General features: G+C 35.1%; 1 pseudogene; it reads left to right on the top strand.

Moving 5' to 3' along the window:
- Nucleotides 1-217: 217 nt before the first annotated feature.
- On the top strand, nt 218-3,351 carry LOC111719692 (annotated as a pseudogene).
- The last annotated feature ends 14,934 nt before the right edge of the window (nt 3,352-18,285 follow it).

Here is an 18,285-nt window from a genome sequence, read left to right as displayed (position 1 = left end):
ATGATCTTTAAGATTATCCTATCTCAAAGTGATTTATCTATACTTGTATCCATATAAAATCTGTTGTTTTTTCCACTGTTAATAAAAGATTCACCCAATAACCAGCCCCTTTACCATAATGCAGCTTTTATTTTCAACTCTGTGTTTTGTCTTGCTAAAGAATGTGGATGAGCCCACCCAGGACAATTTGTGTCTGATGTGTGATTTTTCAACAAAAATGGGAAGACAATCTAAGAGAAAAGAGGAAAAGGACATTCCTAAGAGAATTCATGGCTGGTCATACACCAACAAGTAGTATTGCATGGCTAAAATGCTTTTCCAGGGCATCAGCCCTGTGCCTTGGAACAAAAGGGAATGCCCTATAGATCCTGATGGAGTGAGGCAGTGGATTATTCGTAGGATGACACCTAAAAAGAGGGATGGTACAGGTAGTTTGTGCTGTTTGATACTTACTGTCATTGAGAAACTAGCTTCAGAGCTGGATGGAGCTCATAAAAAACTCCAGGACATGCAGAACAAGAATACTATAAGAGCAGCTGCCCAAACAATTTTACAAAAGGCCTTGAAAGTTCAGATTGCCAAGGCTGAAGCTCTAGAAGCAGTTAGTTAAATCTGCAGTATCTACATTGGGACCTTTCCTCTCAGTGCCGATCCCTGCCCTCTCGGAATGTGAACCTTCTGCTCCTCCTCCCTCTTCTCCTGTCTTTTTCCAATCTTCTTCTCCGGTTCTTTCCCTTTCTTCCCCTGTCTTTTCCCAAATCCTTTCCCATACTCTTTCTCCATCTGAATCTGCTGCTTCCTTTTCTGCAGCCTCTGCTCATTCTCCTAATCCTTCCCCTCCTTCTAATGCTCCCTCTTCTGATTCTTCCTTTCCAGCTCAGATCCAATCAACATCTCCCTGAGTGCCGTCTCCATACCAACAGGTACCTGCCCTAAAGTTTCTGCTGGCAACTCCCCAAAAGGAACTCACAACAGTGGCTACATCTTGGCCTGGAGCTCTCCAACAGTTACCTGCATCAACAACCATCTTGTCAGCACTTTTCCAAGAAGCACCACCGCCTCTTCCTACAGTACCAACCCCTCCCCAACAGGTATCTCCAGGCCCAACAGCAACAGATATTTGAAATATACAGGTAAAGTGGAAACGACTAATGATCCAGGAAGGGGATAGAAAGTGGAAGAGGAGGGGGTGGCTATAAAGCATCTCTTCTTCCCAATAGGGAGAGCAAGATGTAGGTCACATCTAGATTTCTATCCAGAGACCAAGTGACCATAGACCTCCAAGGGCAACAGAGTACATTTCAAGATTTTCCAAGCTTTACTATTAATGAGCCGACTTTAGTTACTAAGAAATACCAGCAGAAGCCAGGAGAATCCTTGAAAGCATGGATTCTAAAGGTGCTAGACAAAAGAGCAGATTCCCTGGTACTTAGATTTAAGGCATTAAGATCTCTAGGGCCACTGACTAAAGACATGCTTTACAATGCAATCTTGCATGGCACTCCTCTGGAAGGACCACATGACTCCTTCTTAGAATGGTGCCTTTAGTGCAAAGGTGGCCCTTTTGGGCAACCCATAATTACCTTTTGCCAAATCCATGGGTGTCCCTAGAGGACACAGTGCACCACCTTCATGAGGTAGCAATGGTCAAGTGGATTTACCTGGGGAAGGCTGAAGACCTGGAATGCTTTAATATTGTCAAATCACAATAAGGCCCATTTAATTCATTTGGCTCCTTTGAAATGGAAGTCATTTATTACAATGCTTTTAGCAGACCACAAAGGAACCATTGGAGAAATGATTCCCAGCCTAAAGGATCCAGAAATAAAGTGGAAAACAGTCTCCATTCCATAAAAGAAGAAAGGAAAACAGTACCAGATTCCTACTCTCCAACTAATTGCAGAATTACAACACAGCAAAAGAAGAGAAATAGCTTCCTAGGACTCTCAACGGAAACAGGGAAAGACTGAGTCAGAAGCCCAAATCATAAAATGGCAACATGGCTTTAAAAGTTTTTAGATTTCTCTACAGTTGAAAAATTGAAAGTTGACCAGGATGTTGTGGTGAGTCAGAAGTTCAAAGATACAATTCTTTTTTCCTGAAGAAAATCTGCTATAAATATAAATTGCCTTTTTATATGACTGATGGAGTTCATAGATCTCAAGAGAAGAGAGTCCAGGCACTGCTAAGAGGTAACACTGACCTCAGAATAAGTTCACCTAGAATGCAGTCCAAAGGATGTTGGAGAGACTCCAGGATGGATAAGAAAAAGGTTTTGTATTGAGAACTAGAAAGGTTATCTAAAATGCAATTGTCCAACATTATAAAGATAATCTTTCCCCAGGGAGTTCAGGAAACTTCTAAAGATTTTTAAAAGCTTAAACTTACAGATGCAAATTTGGTAAAAATTTGGAGGACAAAAATTTGGTCCAAGGGACTTGGTGGTCCCTTTAGACTCCCTCTGTCAAATGACTATGTGGAAGTTTTCATGATCTAGCAGCATATATGTTGTCTTGCTTGTTGTTGTTGGAAGTAAATACGTGTGTTTAGTGATGTTCTAATAATTTGGCTAAGAAATAAGGCTTTCTTTTCTTTAGGAAAGTATAAAGTTCACAAAATCTGTAAAATATATCAGTCTTTGATTATGTTATTAAGAAGTGGAAAGAACAGTGTGAGCTGGGAAGTTCAATGTTTCAGGGAAAGAAAAATTTCAGAAAGTTTCAGCCACATAGAAGCATGGACTCCAAAGTTCCTTAAATTTAGCAAAATGGTTGACAAAACTTGGAATCATAATTTTAAAGTTGAGTTAGCCAAAGTGTCGAGGATTATCTTCATTTTTTAAATTGTTGTATTAGTATGTGATTATGTTTTAGTGAAAGGTCATAATCCTTTCAGGCTCAAAAAAAAATTGGACTCCTTTTCTTCACATTGGAATTCTTGGCAAATTGCATATGCATTGAATTTCTTGGTAAAAGATCCCAAGTTCATGAGACTCTTGAAATATGTATAAAATAAGCAAGCCTAGAAAAGTGAACCAGAGAAATTATTCTAGTCTTTGAAATAACAGTTTAAGCCTTGAGAATTTCGCAAAAAGAGAATAGACAAAAGAGCTTCATAGGCAAAATTAGTTTTGAAGAGTGAATTCCATATATTTCTAATTTTAAAATACAGATTTAGCAAATAACAATCATAGCTCACATTTATATAATATTTAAATTCTGTAAACCTTAAGGTTTATGTAATGCCCCCTTATAGATGAGTAATAGGGGTGGATCCTTCTCATTTCTCTCGATCAGGGGCAGGTATCTCCTATTTGCTTCCTGTTGACCATGATGATATATATATTTTAAAAACTTTGTAACATATGCAAAAGATAATTTTTCAACATTGACTCTTGCATAGTTTTATATTTCAGATTTTCCCCTTCTTCTCCCAATCCCTTCCCATAGATGGCAAACAATCCAATATATGTTAAACATGTTAAAATATATGTTAAATCCAATATGTGTAAACATATTTATACAATCTCTTGCAGCACAAGAAAAATCAGATCAAAAAGGAAAACAAAATGCAAGCAAACAACATCAAATAGAGTGAGAATGTTATGTTGTGATCCACACTCAGTTCCCACAGTCCTTTCTCTGATTGTACATGGATTTCTTCATCACAAGATCATTGGAGTTGGCATAAATCATCTCATTGTTGGAAAGAGTAACATTCACATTAAGAATATTTTAATTAGCTGATGAATTTCATGGAAACCCTAAGAGAACAATGCTTGGCCCTCATGATTTTTCATTTTAACTTCAAGGTGTGAAAATGACTTTCTGAACCCTAGAGAGTTGCTTGGAGGATGTCCTTATCAAGCCATGAGATCATGGTCTCTTAGGCAAATCTGGTCTGGGATGGAGAGCTCCCTCCTGCTTGTTTCTTCTTTCCTTTGATATAGGACCTTAAGAGATCTCTCAAAGCAGCTGGCAGCTTCCTTTCCTCCATTTACTCCCAACATCCTCATTGAGGCATGGTACAACCAGTCAATGACCAAGGTAGACCGGCCAGACAATCATTCTCTACACATAGAGAGACATCTAATAAATCCTACCACTTTGTACTGATTGCACTGTATTTAGTAGATATGTAAAGTAAAATAGCTAATAAGCAACTTTCTCAATGAAGCTGTATACAAAAGTCTCAGTGATCTGTAAATACTAGCCTTTCAACTGCTGCTTATAGATAATTTCCCATGGGGAGAAAAACTTCTTCCAACTCCTATTCGTGTTTGTATTTTTTGTTTGGTTGGTTTTGATTTGGGATGGGGGTTGGGTTTTTTGTTTGTTTGTTTGTCTTAGGGTTTTTTTGGGGGGGGGCTTCTCTTCTGCTAGAAAAGAGGGGAAAATTCTTAAAATACAAGCAAAAATAGAATTGTTCCGTGGGAATCTGAGATGGGGGGTGGGGAGATATGGAAACAAAATGGTAAAAATTGAAGTATTAGAAGGCTTGTGCCCTTACTGAGGAAACAGTCAACCCAGAGCAAGGAATGCAAGACAAATCCTGGAAAATAGAAAAAATTAGTTGGGAAAGGTCACACACAATTCCTGTGGCTCAACCTAGCTTTGCCTGGATTAACTGGAATATTATGCTTACAAAGCTCATATATGCTTTCTTGGAAACATAGTAATCATATGAGGTAGGTGCCACAGGTATAATTATTTCCATTTTATTGAGGAGGAATCTGAGGTTCAGAAAGGTTGAATGGCTTGCCCAGGGTATACTGTAACTGAGGTCTTCCTGACATCCAATCTTACCTTCCAGCTACCAGTCCCAGGTTCCATTAAATATGCCTGAATATAAGGATAAGATTAGAAAATTGAAGGGAAATTAGTCATAATGGTATATGAAGCACAAAAAGTTTAAAACATATTAAATTAGAAAATATTATTCAAGAATTGAGTATGATATATTTATGACTAAAAGAAGCTTTAAATCATATAACTTGTACAGAGGTTAGTTGATATGACTATTGTTGGTTTACTGAGGTTTTTATTGTTTTTGCTTGAATAAATATTTCTATAATTATTATTAAATTTTATGTGTTTAAGCCTGAGGGCTTTTCATCTGATTGAGTGAATATAATAAAAGGCCTTCAACTAAAGAGTGGTAGTATGCCCTGACAGGGGACTGTGACCAAAGACAGGGAAAAATTACTACACAGTGCCAAAGCCCATGAGAACTAAAAGTATCAAAGGCATTAGAAATAGTGTCTTGTAAACAAATCCTAAGAATGGAGGGAAAAGGGCCCAGATTGTGATGAAATTGTAAATTTGGGGTGTTTTTTGCGGTTCTGAAAGACTAAAGGCTGGATTGTGGTGGTTAAATTGTCTTCCATGGTGATTTCTCACAGGAGAATCTATCTGTGGGCTTAAATGTGAATTATCACAAACTGGGACTTTTTATTTCTTCTGCATAGTGGAAGATGCCTGGAAGTTTGAGGAACTTAGAGAATTCGGATTTATTTAAAGCTTGTCTATCTATACATTATTAAATGTATCTTAAAATTATATTGTTGTTTAACTTTTGTTCTGCAGTTACTAGTCTGAATCACTGATATTTGCTTTGGAATGTGGCAAGAATTATGTGATATGTATACGAATGAGATGCAAGACTGGAAATATGGAAAGATAAGAAAAGACCCAGAAATTAAGGAAATACAGCAAAATTTTAACTGGTAGAGATGATAGAAGTTTCATCTACTAAATGTACTAACTACATTTAGTACTTTTTAGTACTAACTACATTTAGTACTAAATAGTACTAACTACTAACATGTACTAACTACAAACTAGACATTGTTAATGTGAATGAAGAGATAAGAGACAGCTAAATAAGAAAATAATTTTTATGTACATGTCTCTCAGTGTCCTTAAACTGTAGAATTACTGTGTAAGGGAGAACCCACTAGAAAATAGTTACTTCTTCTTGTTATGGTTCATTTTTGATCTTGGGGTTACATATTAGATCAGATACCTAATAAGGAGGCTCAGGAAATTAGAAGACCAGATTGGTTCCATAAACTACCATTGATGTGGTAGCCAGTGATGAATCAACAACCTAGAAGAAGGGGCAAATATTAGCAGGCTTCTTATTGGAGCACTCATTTAAGACACAATAAAATTTTAATAATGGTTCTGGTCTTACCTATTGAATAGATTCTAAGTAGAGATATCAGAGCAGTGGGAAAGATTGGAAAAGCAGCCTCAAGAAAAATAAGTGGCAAGTAAGACTTGAACAGGGAAGCCATAATTTGGTTGACTATGGTCCTAATGATTCCATCCCTAGCTTTACATATATTGCATGAATTGGCAATTCTGGAACTTAATTTGACAAAGACCCAAAACATGATTTTAAAAAATAAGTAAAGTCAGGTTGTAATTGCAAAACCATAATTTGACAGAATTCAATCAGTGTCACTCTAAGAGTTCCCCTCTTTCACAGTAAATTCTTCAGGTTTCTGAAGAAGATACTTAAGTACTCTGTAATGATATATTGCTTATGCAAATGCATGAAAAGCCGTAAAAATGAGGTAGAAATCAAGAATCTTAAGTCTCAGATAAAGGAGGCTATTATGAGGAGAACAAGTAGTTTAAAAAAATCTAAAGCCCCTTGCACAAAAAGGTAGCACAAGCTAATAGTTAATTCTGTTGGAAAAGGAGAGACAGAACAAGAGGAGATCAAGTCTATCTATGTATGATGTTATATCCTAATAATTCTACAACTTGTACACAGCATCTAGATGATTCATATCTTTTGTCCTAAGTTATCTGATGTAATAGATAATACTGAAACAATAGCCACCATTGTCCTAAAACTTTACATATTTAAGAAATCCCTTAGCCCAGACAGCCTGTGCCTCGGGTCTGGCAAATGTGGTCATATGTGTAGGATATCTACTTAGAGACTGATGAGGGAATGTCCTGGGATCTAAATATGCCAAAATTAGAGACCTGCTGGACAAATCTATCCCAATAGCAATGTTTATAGTTGCTTCTGCTTTTAACTGTGTATTCCTTAGATCTTCAACCCTTATCAAATAAAAAGGCTTTTATTTTCAACTATGTTTGCTATGATTCTTTTTAAGAAATCTCAATAAACCACCTCTAAAAGACATGTTCTGTTTCTCCTCAAATTATATATACGGAACATTTTACTCTCTCAAGGTCTTTGCTCATAGTGTTTCCTTTGACTAGAACATCCTTTCTGTCTACTTCAATTCCATCTTTCATGGCTTATCTCAAATATTGACTTCATGAAGTTTTCAATGATCTTTCCAACTAGATGTAATCTCTTTTTTTGATCCTCACTGAAAATCATTTTGTTTTACTTTTTATATGACAATTTTTATGTCTATCTTAAATTATCATTACATTATATATATGTATATTATATCTATCTATCTATCATGCCTATAAAGTCACATGGAAGCATAGGTTTAGAGCTAGAAGGTATCTTAAGAGTCATGTATTGCAACTTCATTTTATGGATGAAAAGATGAAATGGAAAGACGAAATGAAAAGACAATGGAAGTATGATCACACAGCCAGGATTTGAATATAAATTCTCTGACTCAAAATGTAGTACTTTTCCTCCCTGCACCACAGGGGCATAGTGCAATGACAATCAAGATGAATGGGTGGTACTAGTGGATACCAGCCTTAGATACTTACTAGTTATGGGTTCTTGTGCAAGTCAACCTCTGACTATTTCAATTATCTCAACTGTAAAATGCAGATAGTAATAGCACCTGCCTTCCAGAGTTGTGAGGATCAAATGAGATAAGATCTATAAAGTGCTTAGCACAGTTATTGGTATGTAGTTGGTACTATATAAAATTATTATAATTATTATTACTATTAATCATGTTGGTTAGGAGAAAGCATAGTTCATATCTCAATTCTTATAAGTTGTATGATCCTTGGAAGTCACTTAATCTCTCTAATTGTAAAATGGACATAATTATACCTATATCATATACTTCATACACTTCACACATTGTGAAACATAGAACTAAGATACATTCTGAACCTTCCCACACTAATTTTTGTTTGTTTTCCATTTTCCAATGCATACAAGAACCTTCAGTTTTTTAAAGGACAAGAACTTAAGAAACTTTATGAACTAGAGAAGGAATGGCAAACCACTCCAGTATCTTTGCCAAGAAAACCCCAAATGGGGTCATGATGAATTAAACACAACCTCAATGACCAAACAGCAACAGCAATATAGTTAGCAGGCTTTTGTTTTTTGTTTAAGTTGTGAGCAATTGTGCTGACTAAACAAAGAAAGTAGAATTCTACAAAAGATACTAAATAACTTCAGGAACAGGGATTGGAACTAATATATCTCTATTACAAACAATATTAATATAGTGTCTTATTCATAGTGGAAGGACTCTAATACTGATAAACTAAATTGAACAAAGTAACTTTAGATTTCTAATTAAGTCTTTAAAATGTATGGAATAAAAGTCAGGAAACAATATGGCCAGATGACTATAATAATGTAAAGGAACAGAACCTATATTAAAGAATGAAACTGGAAACTAAGTAATTACAATGATTAAGTTTGGCTCCTAGGAAGAGATGAGAAAAATCATGTCTGTCCCTTCCAGGCAGAGGTGGATGGTTTAAAGTTCTACAATGTCAAATTTAGTTAATATCTTTTGTATTCTTTGTAACAACAAATGGCCAACTGGGTAGAGGATGAGGCAAAATGTTTTCATATATGATGATGATACAAAACCGAAAGATAATTTTTAAAATGTGTCATATTTTTCAATTTTCACTCATCTAACCCCCAAAGGAACTTTTTATTTTTATTCCTCTCTCCTCTCCCTCAGCCACTCCTTTTAATATTTCCAGAAAGAAATGCCTTGAGCCACATTTGCTCACTTGGTCACCTAAGTGAAATGTACTTTGGGAGAATCAATTGGTTGACAAGAAACATTCCTTATTCCCTGAACCTTTAAGCTTTGACAAACTCCTCACTTCAATGCTCCCTTTCCCCACTCTGACCTTTCTACTGACTGCTGGGATTGCTTCATGTTCTCTCAGATTTATCTATCTGGAAATGCCCTCAGCCAAATAGAGGCAGTAAATGCAAAATATAATAGATGGCCTCATTTATCCTTCCTCTCCACTGGCATTTGCCTCATCCCTTTCAGTTGCTTTCACATTCCCAACGTGTTAAGAGTTCCTGTAAATAATGTAAGGCGTACAGAATGTGAGATTTTCTAGGGCCAATGTTCTGGCTACTTCAAATCATCTTGTATGCATGAGAGAAAATGATTTTAGGTCACAGAAGCAAAAAACTTGCAATAAGGGCAATGGGAAAATGGAAAAGCACTGCATTAACTTTCAGACATATTGAAATGTATTAAAAATCTTATTTAGTACCCATTAATTTTGAGGTCAAGAAAATGTTAGTGAAATCAGACTATTTGTTAAGCACATTGACTGTATAATGATAAATAAAATTGATAGAGTATAATTTAACCTATTTAAGAGAAAAATAATTTTGTAAGGACTTTAGTATCATTGTAAACAAATACTATGCTAATTATGGAATCTTTTCCATTTAATAAAGCAGGTTGGTAAAAATGCATAAGTACTGGAAGCATTCTGCTAACAGTTGCAGTGTTAAAAGTACATATAACAGCTTTCTTTAAAATATAGTTTATAATTCCATAAATAAATATTTTTAACTAGCTGTTCTTCACCCTTCATTTTCAAAGAGGACTAATAACATCATAAGTTGATGTCTTAACTTATATGTGAATTGGATTTAAGTGAGGCAAAGATACACAAAGTCATCAGTCTCTCTCTTCCAGTCATTAAAGTCCAGTGAAAAGACAAAAGTCAAGATGGCTGGCAATGACTCAGGATGCAGTGTCTTTTAAAAAGACATTCTGCAATGCAGGTGTTATACAAATTCATAATGTTATGCCTCTGGATTTAGAATTAGAAAGATTTTTGACATAAGAGGGGGAAAATTATACCAAACCAAATCAAAAAGTATTTATTAAATACTTAACTGGATGCTAGGCACTGTGATAAGTGCTGCCCTACATTCTCCTCTAGTGAAGAATTTGCAGTTTTTGAAAATCATACTGAGATCCACCAAGATATCTCTGCATATGTAGCACAATATATAGAACTTAGCATATCAAACAATTAAAAGAAATTAATAGAAAACACAGTTAATATAGTTAACACAGCTAGTCTCCTCAAATGTTAAAACAAACACATGCACATATTAATCTACATTTTTATATTATAATTTCATATAGCTAATATACACAAAACAATAATTCACTGTACATAATCATAGCATAAATGACAACATTGCATATATAAAGCCAAAAATACAATGCTTTTCTAATAAATGATCCATAGAACATATAAAAGAGTTGTGAGCTGTATGCTGTAATCAAATATATAGACAGAAACATGGCATATGAAACATCTATATAACATAATCATGATCGGTCAATTAACAAACATTTTAATGAATTGTCTACTATTTACCAGGTGTGAGGCACTAGCAATACAAGGACAAAAATTTTTTTAAAGGTAAATAATCCCTACCTTCAAAGAGCTTAGATTCTAAGACATGTATTCCTCATGTAGACAAATGTTTTAAAGCTGTTTACGATCTGTTCCTTGTCTATTTTTCCTGCATTATAATATATTCCTTCCCATCCTGTACTCTGAGTTCCAGCCAAATTTGCCTTCTCTTTGTTTCTCACACACTATTCCATCTCTTCTTTGCCACAGCTCAATTAAGTGTCTGCCCCTGTAGTGGTGAGAACATCCTTCCAAGCTTCAGGTATCTGATTCTGAGAAGCTAGACTGTATTTCATACCCCCAAGACACGTCCCATTGCTTCTACAACTATGTATTTTTTTCCCCTCAAATTTGGTCCTATGGTGTTTTTTTTGTGACAACAGTAGTGTTGTTGTTTTTAGTAGTTATAGGAAAAAAGCATCTTCTCAAATGTACTATCTTGAGGCAGCTGGATGGTACAATGGAGAGAACACCAGCCCTAAAAGTCATGAGTACCTGAGCTCAAATTCAGCCTCAAACATTTAACTATTAGTTGTGTGATCTTAGACAAATCACTTGCCTTAGAAAAAAGTATTACCTTGATTAATAATTGCCTTATTGATAAGTAGTCAGAAAAGGTGCAGAAAAAAAAATGTTATCAACTAGGTGTGAGAAAAGTAAGCTAGTGCTTTTCAATCAACCACTTTCCGAAGAATTTGATTAAGCAACAGTCAACATGCCTTGCCATTAATCAAGATTGCAGCTGATGTGTGGATAGAATTAGAGAACTAATTTTGTTTCTAGGGAAATCGAATGATTATCTCACTAGTCAAATAGATTATTTTGTACAATATGTATATGACTTTATTGACTCTCTTCAAGAGTAGACAAATACTTTATATCAACAGACAAATGTCCTAATGCAAATGGTCATACAAACTATGGAGTTATGGAAATAATTTGATACCTTCCTTGTTGATCCTTAGGTTGACATGTTTACTTTATTATTCTGGTGTTCAAAGATGATAGTTATGTTTTCCCAACATTTAAAATATTTAATTATTTGATCTTCTTAGCATCATGATAGCAGTCAATAGGCTCAAGACACTTGTGGGTATTGATTTGTCTCTACTATATCCTTCCCTTGAGCCTTCACTTATCATGATCTGATCATCCTTCACACTTTTTTGCTGTTATGTGAATTGTCAACATACTTTAAGCTCCAGTATGAGAGAAGAGATATTTCCCAACTTTTGCACCTTCTATGTCCCAAACTAAAATTCACCCAAGCGTTTGTCTAGAGTATAGGAATATCCCAGTCAATTGCCATTATGGGATTTTTAATTCTCAGGCCTGTGCTACCTTTTTTGGTCTTGACTCAATTTAATCAGGATTCAATTCATTGTGATTTAATAAGTATCAGTGATTGTGTTGGTGAGTTAAGCAGAATGATTTAGTCTTAGTTATACTAGTTAATAAATTACCAGTAATTAATCCACCATGTATTGATGATTGATAAATTCATACTGTATTAATTAGGTCTGTATTAAGGATTTATCAATGTAATCCCCACCCTACTTCCTATCCCCTACCAATTCCAAGTATAGTGCTTGAAATAAATTCATTTGTCTCAATACCCCTCCATTCCTATAATCTTTATCACTCACCCCCTATTGATCTTTGCTTCAAAACCACAACTTCCTTGGTTTCTTAAGATACAAGTGGTTAAACATGAGTGTTTGATGGCTTATGAAATTCCCTGATGAGAAGTCATGTGAAAAGCCCTGGTTGAAATGAGCTGTAGTGGATGACCTGTGAAAAGGCTATTGATAGAATGGTTATAGTTGATGGACATTGGCCTTAGCCAATCATGGGAGCTCTTGTGCTTCAGAAGATTGGCCAAATGTAGGGATCTCCATGCTTTAGATGGAAGCTCCCAGGATAGAGGACCTTCAGAGACTCCTCAGCATCTATAAAAGTCATAAGCTCTTGAGCATCAGGATCCTTGGCTGAGAAGATCTTGGATCAAATTGCTTAGGAACCACCAGCCTTCCTAAAAAAAATGTTAACTGCACAGAGATCTGATTCAGTGGCACATTATTGCAGACTAGAAATAATTGGGCCCACATACACTGAACCAGAAAAGTCTTTACTTATCCCTGCAGCTGTTAATGTTAATCCAAAAATAAATTGTGTTGTTTTTACTTTGCATACAGTTTGCACATAATTTATACAATGCACACACATTTATTAATTACCTAGTAGGTGCCAAATTCTGGGCTAAATGCCGAGGATGCAGATGCAGAGAAAGAACCCCCATTCTTTCAATTGGGCAGGTGTTGGGCCTGACTTCAAATCCAGCCTCAGACACTTAGCAGATATGGGACCCTGGGCAAAGCATTTTACTTTATTTGCCTCATTTGCATTTATTTTTACTTATCCATAAAATGATCTGGAAAAAGAAATGGCAAATCATTTGAGTGTCCATGTCCAAGTTTTGAAGGAACTAAGGCATTCTAAAGGGAAGGAAATGGAAAGTGTAGTACTCTGTGAGGAACTGCAAAAAAACCTTCTAGAACTTGTTATTTGCTGGCCGAGTCACATAGCTCCTTTATATTTTCTCTAGATGCTGTCACGAGTTCCAGGGCCAGACAGTCCCAGACTAGCTGCCTTCCCAGTTCACTCTGCTGTTTAGGTTTCCTTTATTCCAACGCTTTGTATTCTGATTCCAAATTTGGCCCCAGCCACCAGCATCTTTCATCATGGTTCTGAAGCTCCTGGCTTGGCTTGGTTCAGGATCTTCTCATCCTTTATCCTTCACTCACTATCCCTGTTTACTGTTTATCCTTCACTCACTATCCCTGCTCACTGTCACTAGCTTTGAGTCCTCATTGTAATCCTCCAAAAAAGTACCTTTTGTCTTTCTTGTGGTTCTCTGATCTTTCTGTCATTCTGTTTCAGTTACTGTCTCTATTTCTCTTTATATCTGCCTCTCTTTTCCTCATTCAAAGACTTGGTGTCACCCTTGATCCAAATATCTCCCCTATTCCTATATTCGATCAATTGCAAAGTCTTATCAGCATTTGCTGAAGTCATCCCCTTTTCTTCACCACCTTGCTTCAGCTTCACATCAGATGGATAGACTTCTAATTTATCTCCTTGCTTTTATTCTCTCCTCTTCCAACCCATTCTCCACAGTAATCTTTCTAAGATACAGCTCTGATTGTGTTATTGTCACCCCCCTTCTTAGAAATTCAGTGTTTCCTTACTACCTCTAGGAAAAGACATAAAGAGTAAAATATAAAATTAGGATTAAGGGTTAACTAAGACAAGATATAAACTCCTTCCTTAGTCATTTAAAGCCCTCAAAAATCTAGTTCCATTCTAGCTTAACAGACATTTCATGTTATTCCCATTCAAGCATTCTACTTCTAGGAATACTGGATACTGGATAACTATCTCCCAAGCTCAGCATTATTTCTTACCTCCATGAATGTTCTACATAATTATACACACTTCCAGGGTTTGGAATCCTGGGCTGTCTCTTGACTCAGATATAGTTCAGGATTTTCTTTGACATTTTAACAAACACATGAATAAATTAATATTTAAACATATTTTTTCATTCTTCAAAAATGGATAAATGTTAAAGGTTAAAATACCTGTTGCAAGGGAATGGACATTGGAAAAGAGAAATGTTGGCCATTTTTAATCTTACCATTACCTTTATAATAAATAACAAAATTTACAATAAAAAAATTGGACTATGGATGATTAGGAGAAAAGGAAAAGAACTTATATTTTCTAAAATGTTTATAGTACTTCTCTTTGCAGTGGAAAAGAAACAGAAATTTCAGGGATGCCTAACAACTGGGGAATGTCTGAAGAAATCAGGGTATATGATTGTGATGGAATCCTTCTTTGGTCTAAGAAATGATGAATCAATGATTTTAGAAAAACATAAAAAGACTTCCATAAAATAATGAGTATAATGAGCAGAACCAAGAGAATATTATATATATGTATATATATAAATTTTGTTTTAAGAATAACTTTGACTGTTATTAATTATAAGGGACATATAGATAAAGACACTATCTGCACCCAGAGAAAGAACGGCTAAAAAGAAGTTATGTATAGAATAATTTTACATATCTAAATCTATTTGTGTCTAATGGTAGAAGAAAAAAGGTATAAAAAAGAAATTTACATAATTTTATGTATATTTGAAAGGAATAGAAAGTTGGCAACGTACTTTTTTTTTATCTTTCATCTTTTTTATAGTACTGTTATGTTATACTACTGTTTTGAAAAGATTTGTTTTGTTCCATATACGATTTATTTTAAATGTGAAAATCAGTTTAGTGGACATGAATGCAATTCTAGTGATTTGCTTTCTTTTATGCTTTTTTAATAACAAGAATGTAATTTTTCTTTATTTCAATTTTGATTATATTTTAATGACCTCTTAGTAATACTTTTTTTTTTATTGCTGATATAAAGATTTTTGGGCTTCAGCTCTAACTTAATTTAGAAGATTCTCTCTGGGTAATTCACAAACATTGGAACTATTTCTTCCGGGTCAGGCTGAAATGAATAAACAACCTCTTTCAAATGATCATCAAAGCACAAATGTTTCACAAGACTATTTTTATGTTGCCATTGTTTTATTATCAGAAAGAACCATTTAGCATTTGTACAGAACCCAAAGTCTGACTCTTCACAGCCAGTGAAATGACCACTAATGGTACCAATTAAATAGCAATGAACTCTATGTGGCAAATTACTATCAATGGGAAGATTTCCAAATTCAATATACAATAAAGTAATTTACTCACTGATCTTATGACTCACAAAATATTACTGAACTTATAAAATGAAAAATTACTATGATGTGTTGAGGATTCCGGGAAGATGGAAGAATAAGGAAGGGAATAATCTGGCTCTCCCCAATGCCACCACAAATAATTTATTAAAATATTTCACAGTGAACCTTAGAGAGAAATAATTAAAAGTTGAGGTAAAGTAAAGATCTGACTTCTCAAGTTGTAGTCTGGTTTGACTGAAGAGCAGATAGGTCTGAATCAACAAAGATCTGTATAGGGGTAGCCTTAGTTTCAAGAATTTTTGGCCCAAGGATGGGGTAGGGGCCTGGCCACTGGTCAGGGAAGATTGTAAAGTCCTCTATTGGCTAGCTGGCAGTGGTTGAGGGGTCCAGGTATCATGACCAGACACAGTCCTGGGCTATAGCTGCAAGTAAAAAGTGAGCACATGCTGATGAGTTTGGAGGTGGGAGCTTTGCTGAATGTGATCACTTAGAAGATTGAAATCCTTAATTTCAGTTCCAGGGCAGAAGGGTGAATTGAAGCTTATAACCATCAGAGGGAGCACAAGTAGTAAGAGTGTGGTGAGTGTTGTTGGGAATCCTGGTTTCAAATCGGGGGCAAAGAGTCAAAGGTCAGGTTCCCTGACAGAGCTCAGGAAACAACAGCACAAAAAACCTGAAGTCAGAGACATTATCCCCCACATCTAGAGACTAGAGTCCAACTCTAACATAAAATTATCAGCCAAGAAATAGTCAACCAAAAAAAGAAAAAAAAAAAAGAGTAAGTAAAAGAAAGAATCCAACCATAGCTAGCTACAATTGTGATAGGGAAGATCTGGGTTCAAACTCAGAAGGCAACACAGAATGAGAAAATGGCTACTTCTAAAGCTTCAAAGAAAAATGTAAAATAGTCACAAGCCCCTCAAAGTTCTTGGAAGAGATTAAGAAGGATTTTTTAAATTGAATAAGAGTGGCTGAGGAAAGATTAGGAAAAAATGCAAGAAAATAAAGAGGGTTATGAAAAGAAAAGTCAACCAAGATCTAAGAGATTCAAACTTATACAAGAAAATTAAAATTGGGTAAAGGGAAGCTAATGACTTAATACAACACCAAAATATAATAAAATCAAATCAAAAGAATGAAAAGATAGGAAAGAATTATGAAATATTTCATTACAAAAACTGAGCTAGAAAATAAATTGAGGAGAAAAACATAAAAATTGCTGGACTACTTGCAAGTTAAAGTTACATAAAAAGATTCTAGGCACTATGCTTTAAAAAATTATTAAGGAAATTGCCCTAAAATTTTAGAACTATAAGGTAAAATAGAATTGAAAATTCCATTGATCACCACCTGAAAGAGATGCAACAATGAAAACTCACAGGAACAGTATAGTTAAGTTTCAAATCTTCCTCATCAAAGAGAAAATACTACAAGCAATTAGAAACAACTTAAATATTGTGGAGCTACTGTCAGGATACCACAAAATTTAGCAGTTTCTCCTTTAAAACACCAAAGGGCATGGAAAAAGATATTCTAAAGAGCAAAGGAACTTGATTTACAATCAAGTATAATCTACCTAGCAAAGCTAAGTGTAATCTGCATTAAAAAAGTGGATATTTACTGAATTAAAAAGCTTTCAGGTATTCTTGAAAGAAAAGACAAAATTTGACATACAAAAAACAGGAGAAATCTAAGAAGGCAAATGATAGACTAATTATGAAAGATTTAGTAAGGTTAAACCTCATATGGGAAAATCATTAACTGTAACTATCATTACTGGGTAGTTTGAAAGAATGAATATAGATAGAAGGCTTGAGATTGAGTTGAGTATGAGATTCTCTTAAAAAATAAAAATGGGTAGAAAGCAGTAAATTGGAACCATTATCTTGTATAAACAAAGTATGAAAGGAAAAAAAATGTTACAATGCAGGATAGAAGAGGTTGAGAGTTGGTCGTACTACAACCTTATTCTCAAAAGAATGGGATTAGCTAGAATGACATGTATCTAGGAATGTATAAAATTCTTCTTAACTTACAGAGAAACAGGAAGGTGACAAGATAGGTTAAGGTAAGGATTCTTAGAAGAGTAGGTAGATTAAGAAATATAAGGGGAAGGGAAGAGGATAAGGGAGGGGCCCTAAGAATGGGTATAGATTAGAGACAGTGGTCAGAAGTAAATTAGATATATGAGGAGGGATAAGAAAAAAAAAGAAAGTGAGAGAAGGATAAGCAGTGAGGAAAAATAGGATGGAGGAATGTGAATTTTTATTGTTGTTGTTTACTTTTTCTTTTGCAAGGCAATCAGGGGTCACACAGCTACTAAGTGTCAAATGTCTGAAGTTGGATTTGAACCCAGGTCTTCTTCCTTTGCTTCAGTTAATGAAATATAAAATAGCATTACTTTTTTGCCACCTTGTCCCCTCCCCTTCCTTTACCTTCAATCACTGATTTGCAGTCTATTATAACCTTCTACTAATCTCCCCTTTCTCTTAACTCCTTACTTACTGAGCTATTACCTAGCTACATAAACCTATTTCAGTCTGTACATTTGAGATAGATTTTTTTTTTTAATCCCACATCAAAGACTTGAAAATTTAATCAGGATAATTGTAACCTTACATTTTCTTCATTTGGTGACATGGCAAGACATTTCCTCCAAGTTATCAACCACTTAATTAAGTACTTGTGCACAAGGTAGAAGGGATACAAAGACAAAAAGAAACAGTCTTATCTTTCAAGCTTTACAAACTTGTTAATGTGGAAGTGACTAAGGATTCTTAAAGGCTATGTCATTGAAAGGTAAGCCTGAAAAGTTATCTACTGCAGTCTAGCAATAAATTGGCCAAATTAAACATGGTA

Source organism: Sarcophilus harrisii, chromosome 3 (assembly GCF_902635505.1).
Source record: "Sarcophilus harrisii chromosome 3, mSarHar1.11, whole genome shotgun sequence".
NCBI lineage: Eukaryota > Metazoa > Chordata > Mammalia > Dasyuromorphia > Dasyuridae > Sarcophilus > Sarcophilus harrisii.
The sequence above is the reverse complement of the archived record's forward strand: the minus strand, read 5'-3'. Positions and strand labels throughout refer to the sequence as shown.